This window comes from Hesperophylax consimilis, chromosome 29 (assembly GCF_061612785.1).
Source record: "Hesperophylax consimilis isolate HC1 chromosome 29, BYU_Hcon_1.0, whole genome shotgun sequence".
In the NCBI taxonomy this organism is placed as follows: domain Eukaryota; kingdom Metazoa; phylum Arthropoda; class Insecta; order Trichoptera; family Limnephilidae; genus Hesperophylax; species Hesperophylax consimilis.
The window spans coordinates 2,181,090-2,199,634 of record NC_142864.1 but is presented as its reverse complement, the minus strand read 5'-3'; the positions used below and the strand labels follow the sequence as shown (position 1 = coordinate 2,199,634).

Here is an 18,545-nt window from a genome sequence, read left to right as displayed (position 1 = left end):
CTAATCACCAATCCTCAAAAAAACACGGTCATTTCGCATTTCGTGTTTACTTGCTAACTTCACGTTTCTTCACATGACATTTGCGATGTAATTTGACCTGGTCTGCTTTGAATGCTTATAAATTTGGCCAATTTGATTATGTGTTCCGTATTTGCTTTGGTTAATCGATATTTTAATTTAAAATATTCCTCTGCTGCCAAAGGGTATAACTGCTTTTTTACATTTTCAAGTCCGCGATCTCCGATGCGATAGCAATACTTCCCTAATCCTGGGGGTCAGTCAGGTTAATAATCTGTCATCCGCTAATACTGCGGTATTACGGTCGGTGTACACAGTAGGTATGCGCGTGATTATGACTAACGTTTTCTACTAACCTGTACTTATCCCTCCGTATGAGTAAGACGGTAACAGTCTGGCAACCCTGCTTGGTCGGACCAGCAGGATGCTCTGAGGAATGTTTCAGAAAGCGGACACAGAGGGCATTGTGTTCTTATTAATCTAATTAGCAATATATCAGACGCTCGTGCATCAAGATCACTGAGGTGGGTGTTACCACTTCTTGCCCGAACCACTTCAACCACTTCAACCTCTCCAACCCTCACCACCGCTTATACGGATTAAACTCTAAAGGCGGGCAATTCAAATAGAAACAGGAAATATGATTCCTAAGTTTCTTTCCGTAAATAAATATTGTATCTGCCTGTATTAAATCAAATCAAATCAAAAATTATTTATTGTAAAATAAAAATTACAAAAGGTGTAGCTTATGGGTAGTTAAGGATAAGGTATAATATATATTATTTATATAAGGTAGTAAAGGATCCGTAGTTAAGAGTTCAACAAGAAGAAGGACTTGAAAAAGCGATGAGTAAATACGAATGTTAGAAGGAGTGCGCTAATATCTCTATATAATAATAATAATATTTGAATGATTTATATAGCGCCGTTTTTGTGCAAAATCACCCCAAGGGCGCTGTACAAATATATTTCTTAAATAACTAATACTAGAACTACTGACTTACATCTAAGACTGTAACTACTATCTTAGTGACATATATATTTACATATGTAGAAAAATACAATAATAGAAAAACAAAAAGAACGAATTTTATGAAGTTCCATGACAACTAAACACACCTTTGAAAAGTGATAGTCATTAAAAGCGATGACGATGACAATGAAAACTAAAACTAACCTATAGACCTAACCTTACCTAGTTTTTTTTTTAATTATCACTTTTCATTACTTTATTATCTTTCAAAAGTGTGCTGATTTGATGAGGACTCGTCATTCTGTGACAGATACTCGTATAGCACTAAACGTGTCATTTAGTGACAGATGTGGCACTATGCGGGCTAAGTGATTGAAGCTATTTTTCAAGCTTTTTAAAGCATTACAAAGGTAATGTTTCATAAAAGGCGTTTATTTATAAAGTATTTGAGAACATATAATCATTATTATTGAACCTTTTGCGTCAAGGCCAAGATTGGCATAAAAATCACCAGTTCACGCAGCCCAAGTTGTGCTACTATGTTGCCATTCTCGTTGCCACTCTTCTTGCCCTTAAAAACACACTTAACTTAAAGTTACTTTGAAAAAAGGCATCGTAAAGTCCGGAGAGATTCATTCTTCACTGTCAGTCTGGTGATGCTGAAAAATTGACCATGAAAGTCTAAATTCATTTCAAGGCGTATTTCAAGACTTGCAAGGATCAACGTCCTAAAAATGCATTTTGTTTCCAGACGCAAAAAGGCCGAAATCTGCGGAGTTAGGAGAAATTTATTATTAAGGCTGGAGAAATGTTTTTGCAAAAGGTAGAGAATATAATCAGACCATAGAATACCTTATAGCGTTGACCGCATTCAATAATAACTATGTGAAATAATACTACCTACATCTAGGGCGCTTTACAAAGCAAGGAAGTTTGAAATATAAGCAATATAATATAATATGAAATATAATAAGCAATCATTTAAATGCGTTAAAGATCGACGGTTAATTTCATTCGTCCATTTAAGATAAATTTCCAGCTAATAATAAAAACTAATTTTATAAACACCCTAATATAATTGAACTTCCTCCTTCTTATGGCGCTTGTAAAATTAGGTTGTTAATGTTAATTTTAGTTATAAGTTTCTACATATGTAAATATATATTTTATTAAGATAGTAGTTATAGGCCTTAGTCGTAAGTCTCTAGACATAAGTCTCAGACGTAAGTCACTAGTTTTAAGTCAGTAGTTCTAGAGTTAACTATTTAAGAAATATATTTGTACAGCGCCCTTGAGGTGATTGCCCACGAAAACGGCGCTGTATAAATTAGCCAAATATTATTATTATTATTATTGTTGATTGAAATACTAGTACATATTGAATTCTTTGGAGGGTTAGGAATAAACCGACGTAGCTTGGTGGTTCAGAACACATGACCGGATATCAAAAGGTGCAGGTTCAATTCCCGTCGGCGGCATTTATTTTTACTCGAGAGATATTTCAGGCGAGTAATTATAGCTTATAATAATTTATTCATAGTTAAGTTTATGCCCTGATAAAGCTATGGTGGTAGCGAAACTAGGTTGGTGTTGGTATAAATAAAAGCGAAGTTTTGGTTAAGGTCACATCCCTTCATGAAAATATATTATTTAGCAACAGGTATAAATAAGACAATAATTGAGCAATAAAATCACAACATTGGCCACAGTTATTATTCATTAATCTATCTAAGACCACAGATTGGTCATAGAGCTAGAACCACAATAACGATAATTTATTAAATTGGTTCTATGGCGGTGTCGGTTGGCGATGGGTTGATCAAATTATGTTGGTTCTTTGGAATTCTACGATTGCAAATTAGCATTTATTTTGATGCTTTGTTTTTTTATCCGACATCTCGTCTAATAGAAGTACTTGGACTGGAGCCAGGGGTCTATTGCATTCGTTTTACAGTGCATTTGATTGAATGACATAGATGGAATGATATTTAAAACCTGGCGGGACATAAAGTCAAACTTTATCTAAGGCCTTAATTACGCTATAAATTGTGCGTGGCATGTATGTATTATATGTTGGGAACACTACGCTGTAATCTTCCTCAGAAGTGGATCAGATCAATTAAGGGACTGCCGCGGAATATCATTTCTTTGTATGGGATCTGTCACTTTGACAAATGACAGCCGCGTTGTTAATACATAATTAATATAGCCAGGCCAGCGGATCACAGCGCATATCGTCGCTACGCTCACACTTATTACACATATTTTTAGGTGTGACAGGTCTATATGGGATTGTATGGCGAGCAATGTGGAGTTTATAAAACGCTTTGCACTTATAGCGTAATCTGTCACCCCCTTGTGGGTGATGTTTTGATAGCTTCACCACTTGCCGATGTCTTCAAAGGCGAAGCGGCTATCATATCCTAAGTAGAAATTACTGTAACCAAGTTAACTATTTTAATGATCGTCATGTATACAACGTAAGTACCGTTTTTCAAATATTTTATGGTTAAAATAAACACATTAAAAACAACAAAAAAGCCAGAAAGATGGCTTTAGCGATCACACGTTTTGAATAATTTTATGTATTCGAAAGAAGGAAATATTAAATCCATTTTTAAAGAGAGCAGCTCACTTCTAAACGGCAACTGGTAGCAGAAATTTTGAATAATGCACGGTGAGAATCACTAAGAACAGTGGGAGGGAAGATTTAGCACGCCATAAAGCCGCAGTCGTTACAGTCTTTTTACCTGCTTCGAATGCTTTGGCTTCTTCCTCTTTCGATCATGTTTGGCTATGCGCGGAATCTATGCATGGGGAACTAGATAAATAATATTCTAAATAACTAAGTACTACGCCGTTTCTCGGCAGGGGCAGGCAGAGAGAATAGACAGCCACATAACTCCACAGTTTACCAAACCCGAAGTCATGACTTCTATATCGAGATTCAAGCTAGAGTATGCTTCTGCTGTATGGTATCCGTACATATAGAAATGTTTGAACAAATGCAAAAAAAACTATGATCTTTATCATCCATATAATATGATATTGCACGATGAGTATCCTCAATTATGTATGTATGTAACATGAACATTTGCTTTTTGAGACACGCTACAAAAGTCTTCAATCATGAATCGTATGAAATTATGCATAATTTTATAGATAGTCCAAACCTCTTGGAATGCTAGAAATTGTTTGTGCCAAACAACTACTTATATTTGCGGCACCACGATCTACTATGCATATTACATGGCAAAACAGACATATTAACTTAGCACAGCATGACACGGGGTATGGTGCTGCTACACAACATCTCTTTTGATATCTTCAAAATAAACCTTGAAGGTTTCAAGAGACAGGCAAATAATGTCACTTAATTCAGTCATTCTAGTTTAATGTTATGTTGAAATAACATATTACTGTATTCGTATATCGACACATACCACTGTAGAAATGAGATCCCTGAGGGGTATGTGTGGTAAAACCATGTATGATCCTGTGATAAATGTGGCGGTCGGTAAAAAATGCAAGTCTGATGTAAGCGTAGTGAGTGAAATTAAGAAAGGGACGCTTAGATGGTTTGGGCACGAAGAGCCAATGAACGAATAAAGCGGTGTAAGGTGAATGTATGACGCAAAAATGTGTCAAGGAAGACGTGAATCAGATACTTGAGCCAGGAAATTTCAAGAGTCAAAATAATAGAAGAGTATGTATGAATGTGAATGAGGACAGGAGTGTGTGCCAAGACCACTTTGTTTGGCGGTACGTCCTCTCTGCCTACCCTTGCGAGGAAACAGCGTCATGGTTAGTTAGTTAGTCACTTACAGCACTGCAACACATACTCTTACTCTGTTATTCTATTTTTATTAGAATTAGATTTACAAAACAGTTAAAATTCAATTTCAAAATTGTTTTAATTAATCCATTAAATTATTATTTAAGGGAGGCCTATGTCCAAAGCTGGACGCCATTGAAGGAATCAAAAATACGAAGAAATCATTAATTATATTCAATTTTTTTTTTTAAATTAGGTAAATCATAAATGTTGTCAGAATTATGCAAGTGTCAGACAGACCTTCTCAGAATATGGGTATCTTCAATGATAAATACCGATTTGTGAGACCTATTCGTAGGATTTAGAATAAAAAGACAAAGAAATTATCTATTTCCTGTCGATGACTAGACTATCTTTAATTTCGTGTTGATACTGTAATTGAAATACTCATAAATATTTAGACAAAATCTAAGTATTTGGAAGTATAAGTATATATGATTTTATGCAGCAGGCCCACAAATATTTAATTATTAATTTTTCATCAAAAAGCTACTAATTTCTATACTTTCATAATAAGAGGTACTTATGTTACACATGAATTAAAAAACAATCAATTTAATAGCATATGAGATTTTTTTATCCAATTAAGAGGAAGCTACAAGCAAAAATGTGTATATTCTTGGTATACCTTATATTGTAGGTAATAGGCATTAAAATCGCTTGACAAACGGAGTCTAGAAACGTTTGATTTCAAGCACAAAACTGGTTTTTATTTATTTTGTAAATAATTTTATAAGAAAGCAAAAGGTTAATCAAGTGAAACTGTCATAGATAATCTTAGCTATAATACTGAATTTTTTTTTAAGTTGTTTCTTTTACGCGGTCATACATTTCTATTGAAAAAAAATTTTTTTAGTAGTTTACATTTATATTTTTTATTGAATAATTTATTATTTTATTTGTATTCTACTCAAGCGAAACGATAGGAAAACCTTCAATTTATCTAAAACATATTTTTTTGTATTCATAATGTACACCAATTCGTTATAAAGATTAATCAAAATAGTGATTTAGCATTAAGCTTCGCCTTCAGAATTTTTCCTCATAAAACACATTATTGTAACGTAAAATCAGTCAAGTGAATACAACCATCAGATGGTAATAGTAATAAGGCCAAATGAACCGCAGTACTAGTTATAACGTATTGTTGTAAGCCCTGGCTAGTTAGAGGATTACGAAAGGATCCATAAAATCAACAACAAAAATCAATCAACTCACTACTTACCAAAAGCTGCGGTTAAAGAGAATCGTGACGGTTATAAACATTTCTGAACCAATTTCTTACCTGAAACAAAAGAAAAAAAAATTAGATTTGGGTAACAATTATTTTACAAGCAATAATATAATAATAACATTGAAAAATCTCCTGATAAAAGATACATCATGACGCCAACGGGACTCGAACCCGTGTGCTATGCACTTTATCTATCAACTTTGTGCTATGCATAAAAAATCTTGTCTTAAAAACATTAGTTTACCAAAAAAAAATAATAATTAAATTAGATTTGATAAAATAACCAAGAAATGAACACAGAATATTTCAGTAAATATATTTTTTTATTTTGGAAAGATACAGTCAATTTATATATTTAGCATAAACAGCAATTATTTACAATATTAGACCAATAATGTTCCATTAATTCTAATCGTTGATTCAATATTTGCACCTATACAATATGTTTATAAATAACAAAGAAATATAAACATAAACATTGTAAGGAATTACAAAATGTTACAAAAACAATTAAAGACCGTTAGTAGTAATACAGTTTTCGAATGCTTATAATAAAAACAATATGATTCATAATCAAAAAATATATGTAAATGCATAATTAAAATGCAGAAGAATTTTTCACCCTGAATAAATAATAAATTTTTCCGTATTTCACAGTACATACAAAATATAAAATGATCACAGTACTCCCCCTGTTATCCATACTACTAGTGGTGGATTCTAAATCCCTACCCAGTACAGTACCCACCACTGCGCATTCTATCATCCTGTTGAACCAAGTAGGACCCGACATGTGGCCACCAGATGCTTCAGTCTCAAGGGTGGCCCCTTATGCCGCCACACACTATACTGCGTTGTCGTCTTTAAAAAATCAGGAAACGCATCAACTGCTCTGTGGGAAGTACAGTAGAATCGCGTACTGAGGGGTTCGGCTTAACCGGGAAGCAAATAAACTGTTTTTTGTTTTTGTTTTAAAAGTAATTTTAAATACGGTAAACGAAAACGTGTGGAATGCACGAAGAACAGAAGAGTTTCGTTTATACGGGAAACTGGCCGTAAACACAATATTCATATGATTAAAGATTCTTGATTCGTCATCCCTACAAAATGTCTCAGAAGATTCTCATTTCTGAGCACAAACTGCCTCCTGTTTTATCTTTGATATTTTAGTTTTAATGTGTGGTATGTGTGGTAAAACCATGTTTGATCGTGTGAGGAATGTGGAGATCCGCAAAGAGTGCAAGGCTGATGTAAGCGTAATGAGTAAGATTAAAAAAGGGACGCTTAGATGGTTTGGGCATGTAGAGCGAATGAGCGAAGATAGGAGTGTAAGGAGGATATATGATGCAAATGTGAATGGTAGCAGAAGTCGGGGACGCCCGAGGAAGACATGGCACGATCAAGTGAATCAGATACTCGAGTCGGGCCATGTCAAGAGTCAGAATAATAGAAGAGTATGTATGAGACGATGTATGAATGTGAATGAGGCAAGGAGTGTGTGCCAAGACCGAGTTGTTTGGCGGTCCGTCCTCTCTGCCTACCCCTGCGGGGAAACGGCGTGATGGTTAGTTAGTTAGTTAGTTAGTTTTAATGTTAATGTTTTGTCCTGTCCTGCTGTTATTTTTGTCATCACTTTGAATAAACAGTATATTTAGTGTTATAATATTAGATCTGTTTTGGGTAAGGCACACTGTAGGAATAATTGACATGACCACTAATACTGAATAAGTTTTTAAGTTTGTTATAGTTAAGCGCACTTGAAGTGAAATGACACTAAACTGCGGTATATAAATGCCATATTATTATTATTATTATTCGCGAGGCCGACTATCCTACAAGCATGGGCGAACGACGGATTTTGAAGAGTCACGTGATCAAGTCAGTGCCATCGAGCAACGACAGTTTACAAATTAATACAAAATTTTGACGGCTTCGGTACTACTCGGTTTTTCCGAAAATTCTAAAAGTTTTGTTCTTAGCAAGCTCTAATTAATGTGATACATTTATAAATAACTTGTTAAATGAGACAATCGCATTGCGCATCATTATTCGCTTCTTTAACCGTTTTAAATGTCCAAATTTTTTAGTCAATCAATTATTTAAAAAAAAAAACATTTTGATTTATAGGAAAATCGGTTTAGCGAAGATGTTACTGTCCCGGTAACCGTGTGTACACTGTAGCATCTTCCTTTAAGTTGCATTCTCCGTGAAAGTGTTATGTGGGATGCGGTCTGGTTGTATAAACTCCCCACGCCCCGCTACTGCGACTTCCACGTGCCCAGAATAGACAAGCAAACAAACTCCCTCTTTGGAATAGTTTTCGTGCGGTTTACTAGATTTCCACTGAACAGTTAAACAGAAGAAATGTTATGAATGATATCGAAATGATCGAAATCGTATTTCGACTTCTAGACAGGATAATGAAAATAATTATCTGTTAACAAAGAAATTTACACAATATTATCAGTTGGATAGACCTGATATATAAGTGTCGATTTACTTTCATTTCATCAGCTGGGGGTAAAACCAAAATAAAGGAGATAGACTATTTTTTTTGTGGTGCTTGCTGCAGTACACTAAACATGCATCGTTTGAATAAACAACTTCGGATAATCAATTAAGGCTACCTTTGGGCACACGGACACGCCCACATCACACTTCTATCGGTTTATACTTTCAGTGGGTTTACTAGACGTTTGAGTTGCAAGTGAATAACGCATTATTAACTTTTGTTTTGACGTGGTCCCTGTTACCCTGTAAGTGGTTGTAAATCCGAAATGTCTTCTAGACGTACTAATTTATGGGTGTTGAATAAGATAAAGAAAGGGGCGCTTAAAGTTCATTAAATTGCTTTATGTGTGTAAAGCGCCTTTCTGAATGAGTGACTAACTGATTTATTAATGTACTCATTAAGATCATTAGTATTGTTTTCATTAGGTTACATGTTGGATAGTAAATCAATTGGAGACAAAAATAATGTTGGTGGGTGATGAAAGCGTTATGATTAAGCTTAAGAGAGGGGCACTCAAAGTGGATGGAAGAACAAGAGTATTTTAAAAATCTTTGACTGAGATCGAGGAGTGTGAGAGCAGAGGCGTCAGGTTGAAAAACTATTCATGTTCTACCGGTATTGATCTCATTAATCACATAAGAACGGGTCGTTTCTACGACTCCTTCTTGAATTCTACAGCTGCGGAACAATTTGCCGGCCTTTGTGTTTCCTCCCTTCCACAACAAGGATCTCTTCAAGACCCCTGTCCACATCTTCCTCTCCTCAACTAGACCCTCCTTCACACAGCATCTCCAAGGAGAGGGAAATGTAAAAAAAAGAGCTCAGAAAGTCAGTTCAAGTAACGTTACGATATACGAAAATAGATGAGAAGACAACCATCAAAATTGTGGAAAAATGTAGCTTGTACAGTGATGGTAAAACAACAATGTCAATATTAGAATCAAAAAGCATCTTAGATGCTTAAATAATAATGGATTTTCCGAATTCGCCAATCATCTTATCGATAAAGATTTCAGTAAAAATACCGATGCTAAGATTTTACACATAAATGGTCATGGCATCAGACTAAATAATTTGGAAGCACTCGAAATAAAGAAATCTGTTAAAACAAAAACCCAAAAAAATTGTGTTCTTTATATATATTTAAAAACCCAAATACTTAATAACCAATTAAATATGTCCAATAGCCCGTTATTAGGGATATTTCCCATAAACTCGTAAAAACCCTTAATCACCTGTTCAAGTGACGTTTTGTCCCTGTAGACATAACATGGTAACTAATTAGACATCACCTCTCTCTTTCTCTCTATTACTATGTAAGATGTTAATTTCACTCTCTCACTGTTCCTTTATAATAATATACATATACAGGATTTTCCAATAACAGGTGTTATTTTGATATTCAATCGTAAAAGATCAATGGTTTCGTTGCTTGTGTGGCACGTAGCGCCATCTTGTTGAAAGTAAACGTTGTCCAGATCAATACCATCCAATTCCGGACATAAAAATCATTAATCATCTCTCGATAGCGCAATCCATTCACCGTAACTGTTGCTCCAGCCTCATTTTCGAAAAATTAAGGTCCAATGACTCCGCCGGACCATAAACCGCACCAAACAGTCACACTTTGAGGATAGAGAGGCTTTTCAACAATAACTCTTGGGTTTTCCGAGCCCCAGATGCGACAATTTTGCTTGTTGACGAAGCCACCGAGGTGGAAATGGGCCTCATCACTCAAGATGATTTGCATTTGATTCACTCAAGTGAATTTCAATAATTTCAATGCGTAGTTGAAGCGTGTATCGTTCCATTTTTACTAATGGCGTATTTTCTATTTGTCAAATGTCAAAAAATGACAGCTTCAAAAGTAAAATCTACCGAAATAGCGGGCTATTCAAAATAACACCTCTTATTGGAAAACCATGTATAAGCTCACAAATTGTCAATTTTTTATAAGTTAAATTTTATGCCCTGAAGATGCTTGTGTTAAGCGAAGCCGGTCGGTATTAAAAAAATATATATACATATAAATCGTGGTTACAAACAAAATTATTGTTTTATTTCAATGAAATGTCAAACCACAAAGTGACTGCTTTCTACCAAAATATAAAACCAGAATTGTCAAACGTGCAAATATTCCGGTAACAGAATGCAACCATAAAATTACTTTCAAGCACCCCTTTCTTATTAATTACCTGGGAATTCGGTGGCGGGATTATGATAATTACGGTAATATTGTGTGGATAACACGTGGGGGCAAGCGTGCGATGCCAACGCGATGCGTTCGCTAATTGTTTGGTGTAGTATCGCAATACGTGACGCGTTTGCCAATCTCAATGCATAATACATTTCTATTTAAATTATTCTGAAAACACCCCATGATAATGGGCGCCAGTGAAAATAACACCTCAGACAACTAAGGATGGATTGATTCACAGAATTTAAACAACTCATCAAAATTCGTGGTTAACATTCAAATTCTGTTGTTATTTCATCATGGGCGGGTTGTTCCACATTTTACAGTACTTAGATTCACGATTTAGACCTAAATTTACCATTAAAGGAGTTGAGACATTTTTCATACAAAACTTAAATTTAGATTTGAGGTCAAAACATTAAATTCCTCAACCAAACTATTTACAAAATAGTAAATTTTAAAATATAGGCCATTAATTTTATTTTTTAATTTGGCAGTTATAAGTGAAATTATGATACTCGTAATTTAAAACAATCATTTTGCTTTTAGATTGGATTGAATAGCCGATACAATATTATATTAAAATTCCTTTCTTGGAAGTATTGTATTTTTATACCGCAAAAAACTATTTATTCATATTTCGTCTGTAATTCGTCTGGCGATGCACTACGTCGTGTAATATTTTAAATCAAGCCGCTATCAATAACACCCCTTACGTAGATGGCGATAAGGTTTAAATTCCCGTTTAACACCATCCGCCTGTTTTGATTTATGCAAGAAAAAAACATGGCCAAAAAGTGCCTTATATTTTTTGTGGATGTTCAGGCATAATTTTTTTTTCCGATCATTTTATAAATAAATAACTTAATTTGCAACATAATACAATAAAATTATAACCGAAAATGGGTAAGTGAGTAAGAGATTTTGAACTTCAAAGCAGTTTTCATAAGCCTTATACATTATTTTTTTCTGGGCTTATAAAAAGACTTGTATAAAAAATACTCGATTATTTCAAAGGCCAAGATGTATTCTACTCGCAGTATTTAATTAAAGCATCTGAAACATTTCTAGGCGACCAGATTTTCAAACCAAAAACACATGATTTTAAATTACTACGTAGTGCATGGCCTTAAAATGTTTCTGTTAATTTAAAACAACAAAAAAAAACACATTTTTGGAGATTCTCATACAAGTTAGGAGGCTGATTTGATTCAGTGTCTCGGCCTTGTGATCTAGGAGGTTGTGGTCTAATGCTTGAGTTTAAAAATTTGGATCAGAGATCGACATAGATTTTAATAGTGAATTCGGGCAGTCGAAGTTCCACATCTAATGTCATACATACTTCCTAAACTATTCACTACGGATGCTTTACAGATTAATGCGTATTATTTATAAACGTATTGAATTGTCGATTAAATGAGTAAGTTGGAAGAATGCTATCGATACCAAATGAGATACGAAGAAGAAGAAAGAGAAGCACGTACCAAATAAATGTCCAAAGTTTGAAAGCCGCAATCTGGAGTTGGATGAATGTTGCAGGATATAATATAATAAAATAACAGAACTATCCGTACCGCGAGGGAGTGCTCTCCAAACCGTGGCACGAAACGAAACTAAAATTTGACGATACGATGTTATAACCCAGTCAGGAATACTCCTGTCCCGGAGCGACCGGTACTGATTTATTAGATCTTGAAACATGAGGAAGGGAATGAGTTTGGAGTTTAATTAGCCAAGTGAAGGCCTCCGCGGTCGAGGGATAAGGCTCTCGACTAGCAAGCCGAAGGTCGCGAATTCAAATCCCGGCGTGAGCAAGTAATTTTTGTTATTTCACAATTTATTAGATAAAAATAATATGTAGTATACTGCGGCACATTCCAGAGTGGATGATACTCTCAGTATCGCCCTAGTTTAAGATCACCATTCAGAATTTAAACTTGGCTTGAAATGGTTTTAGTCGTGTTTACCAAGTACTCCCCCGCATTCCTCTTCCCCATCTCCTTCCTGCTGCGTTCAGCCCTACAACATACCCTCATTGGAGATGCCATAGTCTCACTGGCTCCAAACGGTTGAGAGCAGTTGGGACTCTTGTGCGATATTCACATAAAAAAGGCAAAGTAGAAATAAAGTTACTAAAAAGACAAACACCAACGTTAATGAGTTAAGTAACCCATTGAGTTGTTTTCTAAGAGGTTAAACACGGAGATAAAATACGGGTGAATAAAGTTTTTTTTTTCAAACTAAGTAAAAATCACATGGACTTTCCGCAGGGGTAGGCAGAGAGGATGGTCCGCCACACAAATCTGTCTTGGGTCTCAGCACACACACGAGTAAGTCCAGTGGAATACGAGAAACAATGGAATCTGTTTGGGAACCACTTCCGGAGGGGACTCAAAAATATCCAAGAAAGAAAATTGCGAATTATTAGTTGGAAAATTTTATATTAAAAAATATATCTTGTGGCGAATAGGAATTATTTTCCTTTTTTTCCTACGAGGAAGTGGACGTCAGTGTGAAGTTTGTGAGAAATTATTGATCATTGTAAAAAGCTACATGGAATTTTGCTAACCATGTAGATGGATAAATTGTAGTAGGAAATGCAAAATCTATGTACATGATATAAAGAACAGTGTCTGTAGGTTTTTTATACTCGTATGGTGTCGAAGAACATGATGGTAGAAGTAAAAAATATTAATAACTTTTTCGAAATTTTCCTATTAATAAACAATACAACTTTCAAAAAATCAACAAAACTACCTTAAAACTTTTTTTACTTGTACAGGGTTTTCCAATAAGAGGTGTTATTTTGATATCGTAAAAGATCAATGGTCAATCAATATCAGATCAATACCATCCAATTAGGCCATAAAAAATCATTAATCATCTCTCGATAGCGCAATCCATTCACCGTAACTGTTGCTCCAGCCTCATTTTCGAAAAAGTAAAGTCCAATGACTCCGGCGGGCCATAAACCGCACCAAACACTCACACGTTTAGGATAGAGAGGCTTTTCAACAATTCATTTTTCTTAATGGCGTAGTTTCTACTTGTCAAATGTCAAAAAATGACAGCTTTAAAAGTAACATCTACCGAAATAGCGGGCTATTCAAAATAACACCTCTTATTGGAAAACCCTGTATAATCACGTAGAATCACCTACCGAAGTTAGTGCACACTACCCTCAGACACCTTGTATAAATCTACAGTTTTATTCAGAGATTGGTGAAAAATTGCATAATTGACTGTCAAATTAAGAGGAAGTCTTAATCTGATTTCGAAAAACACACGGCAACGCCGGGGACCGCGAGGACACAGGAAGAACGCGTCTGGATTGCCATTCAAAATCAAACGTTGCTTGAAATGGCTTAAGCAATATAAATACACCTCAACCTTTATCTTCTCTTCTCCATCCTATCTGACACACGGAGAAAAATGAACTGTGTTATTTTATTACGAATCTCTTCAAATTCTTCATAATCCGGCAAAAAAACAAGATTGCAGGCCCTTAACGAATGAATTGATAAGTTTTCTGGTAAACTTTAGTAACTGTCACAGATAATCTTAGCTATAATACTGTATTTTTTAAAGTTGTTTCCTTTATGCGTTCATACATTTCTATTGAAAAAAAAAAATTTTTTAGTAGTTTACATTAATATTTTTTATTGAGTAATTTATTTTTTATTTGTATTCTATTCAAGGGAAACGATAGGAAAACCTTCAATTAATTTAAAACATATTTTTATTTTATTATTCATAATGTACACCAATTCGTTATAAAGATTAATCAAAATAGTGATTTGGCACTAAGCTTCGCCTTTCAAAGTAGGTGTTTTGAAAGCAGAATTGTAGCAAATAGGTTCCCGACCGTCCTTGATAAAAAAAATTAAAAAGCTGACGAAAAAAAATCATTGAAAACAACTTGTTTTTCACAGTTTTATTTAGGATTTCATACATTAAATTTAATTTGATTAGTTTTCCGCTCCACGAGTCCTCCTTGATAAAATATTCCAAAAAGCAAGGCAGCCGAGTTTCACAGTAATTTAATTTAACATTTCGAATAATGTAACTTTCATAAAACCGAATGTGTCAACGGATTCATTTGCTCCCAGTGGAATACATTTGTTTAATAATAATGTGATGCCCATGATACAAAATTCACAACATCACTCTTGCATTGACCATCAGAGCAATGATAGCATTGACGCAAAAAGCGCCACAGGCGAAATATTTTTTGAAAAAGTGAACGTTATATTTTGCAAGCAGTCGTGGTTATCAGAAGAGTGGTCGCGCATTCGATCCACTACTAGTTTAGTCCTCTATCATATCACAAGCAACATTTTCAGCTTAATGTGGTGGTAATAACAACAATAATAATATTTCGATGACTTGCATAGCGTCGTTTTTGTGCAAAATCACCTCAAGGGCGCTGTACAAATTTATAATACATTTCTACAGTGATCTATGTTATTACTAATATACAGTACAATACTTACCTGGTAGGTCACTTGAGATTAACACTTAATTAACATTATCTAATTGTTTATTAGCGAAATTTAGATACAGGATTTAGGACATAATTGGATATAACTGGACTTTCTCTCAGGAATGGTATATTTAATTTAAGGGTATGATAGATTTTCAATTATTGTGAGATTATTCGTATCCCGGGAATGTTTGTCTTTCTTTAAAAAAAAATCAAATAAAATCAACTTGCGCACGCCGGGATTTGAACCCGCAATCTTCAGCTTGCTAGCCGAGAAAACACATGGATGTAATAGCAGCGCGTGTTGTTTCAAATCTGTGATGACTTCCAGTTTATTTATGGAAACGGAAATGTAACACTCCGAAACTGAACCCTAACATTGAACATATAAACCAACACAGTATAGAATATTGTAAACAATTTTGTTTAAAGAAAAATAAGATGCTAGGAACCATTTTGGATTGATCTAACGTTTGCTTGAATAGATGCGTACCGTGTTTGTTTTTGAATGGTTGTGAAATTTAAATATATTTTTGGATTTCTGTGGAGATTTCGAGATAGCCATGCGCGTTCGGTCTCAATTTGAACAAAATGTTTACAAGAATTGAAACTTTTCCGCATAAAGAAAACAAAAATATAATATTTAAACAATACAGGATAATAAAAGAGTAATGATTAAGAGGAAGCTACAAGCCAAAAATGTGTATATTCTTGGTATACCTTATATTGTAGATAATAGGCATTAAAGTTCCTTGACAAACGGAGTTTAGAAACGTTCGATTTCAAGCACAAAACTGTTTTTTTATTTATTTTGTAAATTATTTTATAAGAAAGCAAAAATATTAATCAAGTGAAAGTGTCACAGATAATCTTAGCTATAATACTGTATTTTTTAAAAGTTGTTTCTTTTACGTGTTCATACATTTCTATAAAAAATATATATTTTTAGTAGTTTACATTTATATTTTTTATTGAGTAATTTATTATTTTATTTGTATTCTACTCAAGTGAAACGATAGGAAAACCTTCAATTTATCTAAAGCATATTTTTTGGTATTCATAAAGTACACCAATTCGTTATAAATATTAATCAAAATAGTGATTTAGCATTAAGCTTCGCCTTAAATGAATACCAGAAAAATGTCATGGGTAATAAAAAAAATTTAAACTCATATTTCAGAGATCGGAGAGCCCATTCTACCTAAACACAATAATAATAATAATAATAAAAATATATACCACATATATACTATATATATATATATAATATGTTTTATACCTGAAAAAAGATAGTTGGACGGTGTAAATTGTATGAGAAAGGTGTTGAAAGAAACTAATGTTATTTGCTATTACTGTTGTTTTTTACAAAAGTATAAAAGGTACTGTCTTCTATATTAAATTGAAATTTCATTTGGGAACTGTAATAACATTTATAAAATTTTCACTAGGCCTATGTAAAAACTATACATAATTTTGATTTAAGGTTTTGAAGCCAAGATGAAAGGACGAATACTTAAACAAGTCAGTAAATTTGCAGTAGAACAAGAAAACTGCCACTCATGTCGTATGGAAAGTAATCAGCAACATTTTGTACTTAGTTTTTATACTACATTTTATGACATGTTATAACCTTTTATACTTTTGTAAAAAACAACAGTAATAGCAAATAACATTAGTTTCTTTCAACACCTTTCTCATACAATTTACACCGTCCAACTATCTTTTTTCAGGTATAAAACATATTATATATATATATATAGTATATATGTGGTATATATTTTTACTGTATGTATATAAGAATTATGTATATATATATATTGTCTCATTTTATGCCTTCTGTAAGAAAAGTACAATTAATTCCGGTGGCTTAAACTTAAAAAAAACATGGTTCATATATGTACACAAAATTACAAAATTTCATCAAAATTAACAAACTTTAGGGCTTGTGCGGGAGACCAAAATACCATATTTTATTAAAAAAAAACCGTTTCGTACTTATTTTTATGCCCTAATATTACTGTTTTTTAACTTGGAATAAACAAAAAAGTTATGAATTTATTTTTTTAAATTAAAAAAAAATTGATATTTTTTGAAAAAAATTAAAACTTTAGGCCTTGTGCGGGAGACCTAAACATTTTTTTAAAAATCCAAAAAAAATTGTGGTAAGTTGTGGTACCTAGTAGCAACTTTATTTCAACTTGGAATTTGAAAACAAAAAAAAAGTTAAAAATCGATACACCCTAATGCACACACATAAATTATCTAGCGATTCCGTTCAACTACTCATGATAGTCAACTTGCCTACCAATGGACCATGGACAATATCAGTGGGAACATAACACGTCAATCGGTTTAATTGTTGGAAGATGAATCATCTAAAGACGGTAAAGATCGACGATTAATTTCATTCATTCATTTAAGATATATATCTTATCCAGCTAACCCATTGGGCGCATTTTGCACCCGAGTTCTAAAATTAAATATGAAAAACCCTAATATTATCGAACTTCCTTCTTTTGCTGGCGCTAGTAAAATTAGAAAGAGTATTTATCGATGTATTTTTAAATGTAAGTATGTTGGTTGTATGTTTCTACATACGTAAATATCTATGTCATTAAGACAGTAGTTATAGGACTTAGTCGTAAGTCACTAGATATAAGTCTTAGATGTAAGTCAGTAGTTTTAGTATTTATTATTTAATAAATATATTTGTACAGCATCCTCGAGATGAAATTTTCAAAATTTTAACTGATTTTGTCAAGAATCAAAATTATCCCGTAATTTTTCACGGTTCTGCGAAATTATTAATATTTGTGCATGGAGAAAAATCACTTTTGCTAATTTATCGAGACTCTCTTTAAATTATTGGTAATTCCGGTTAAAAAACGGGGTTACAGGCCTTACCAGTATAATATCATAATGTCGGAACACGTGTTCATGATAATTCGAATATTTTAGCATTACAACGAAAATTCTTTATAAAACCATGATAAATTATCAAGGCAAATCGATAAAACATTCTTAAATTGATGTTTTATTAATAAGGCATGTTAATTTATGGCGAAGGCAAAAAACGATTTCTCTCCGTATATTACGTAATATTACATAACCCGTGAAAAATCAGGGAATAATCTGTATCTAACATATCTAATGATAATCTTCTTTATCTATATTCAAGTTTGCCTTGTAAGATCATAAAGACATTCATACATCGTCTCATACATACTCTACTATTATTCTGGCTCTTGACAATATCTGATTCACTTGATCGTGTGATGTCTTCCTCGGGCGTC

General features: G+C 33.6%; 1 protein-coding gene across 1 annotated transcript in view; it reads right to left on the bottom strand.

Moving 5' to 3' along the window:
* LOC149409767 (uncharacterized) overlaps window positions 1-18,545 on the bottom strand; it is a 154,791-nt gene that overhangs the window by 51,570 nt on the left and 84,676 nt on the right. The gene's annotated exons all lie outside the window — the stretch shown is intronic.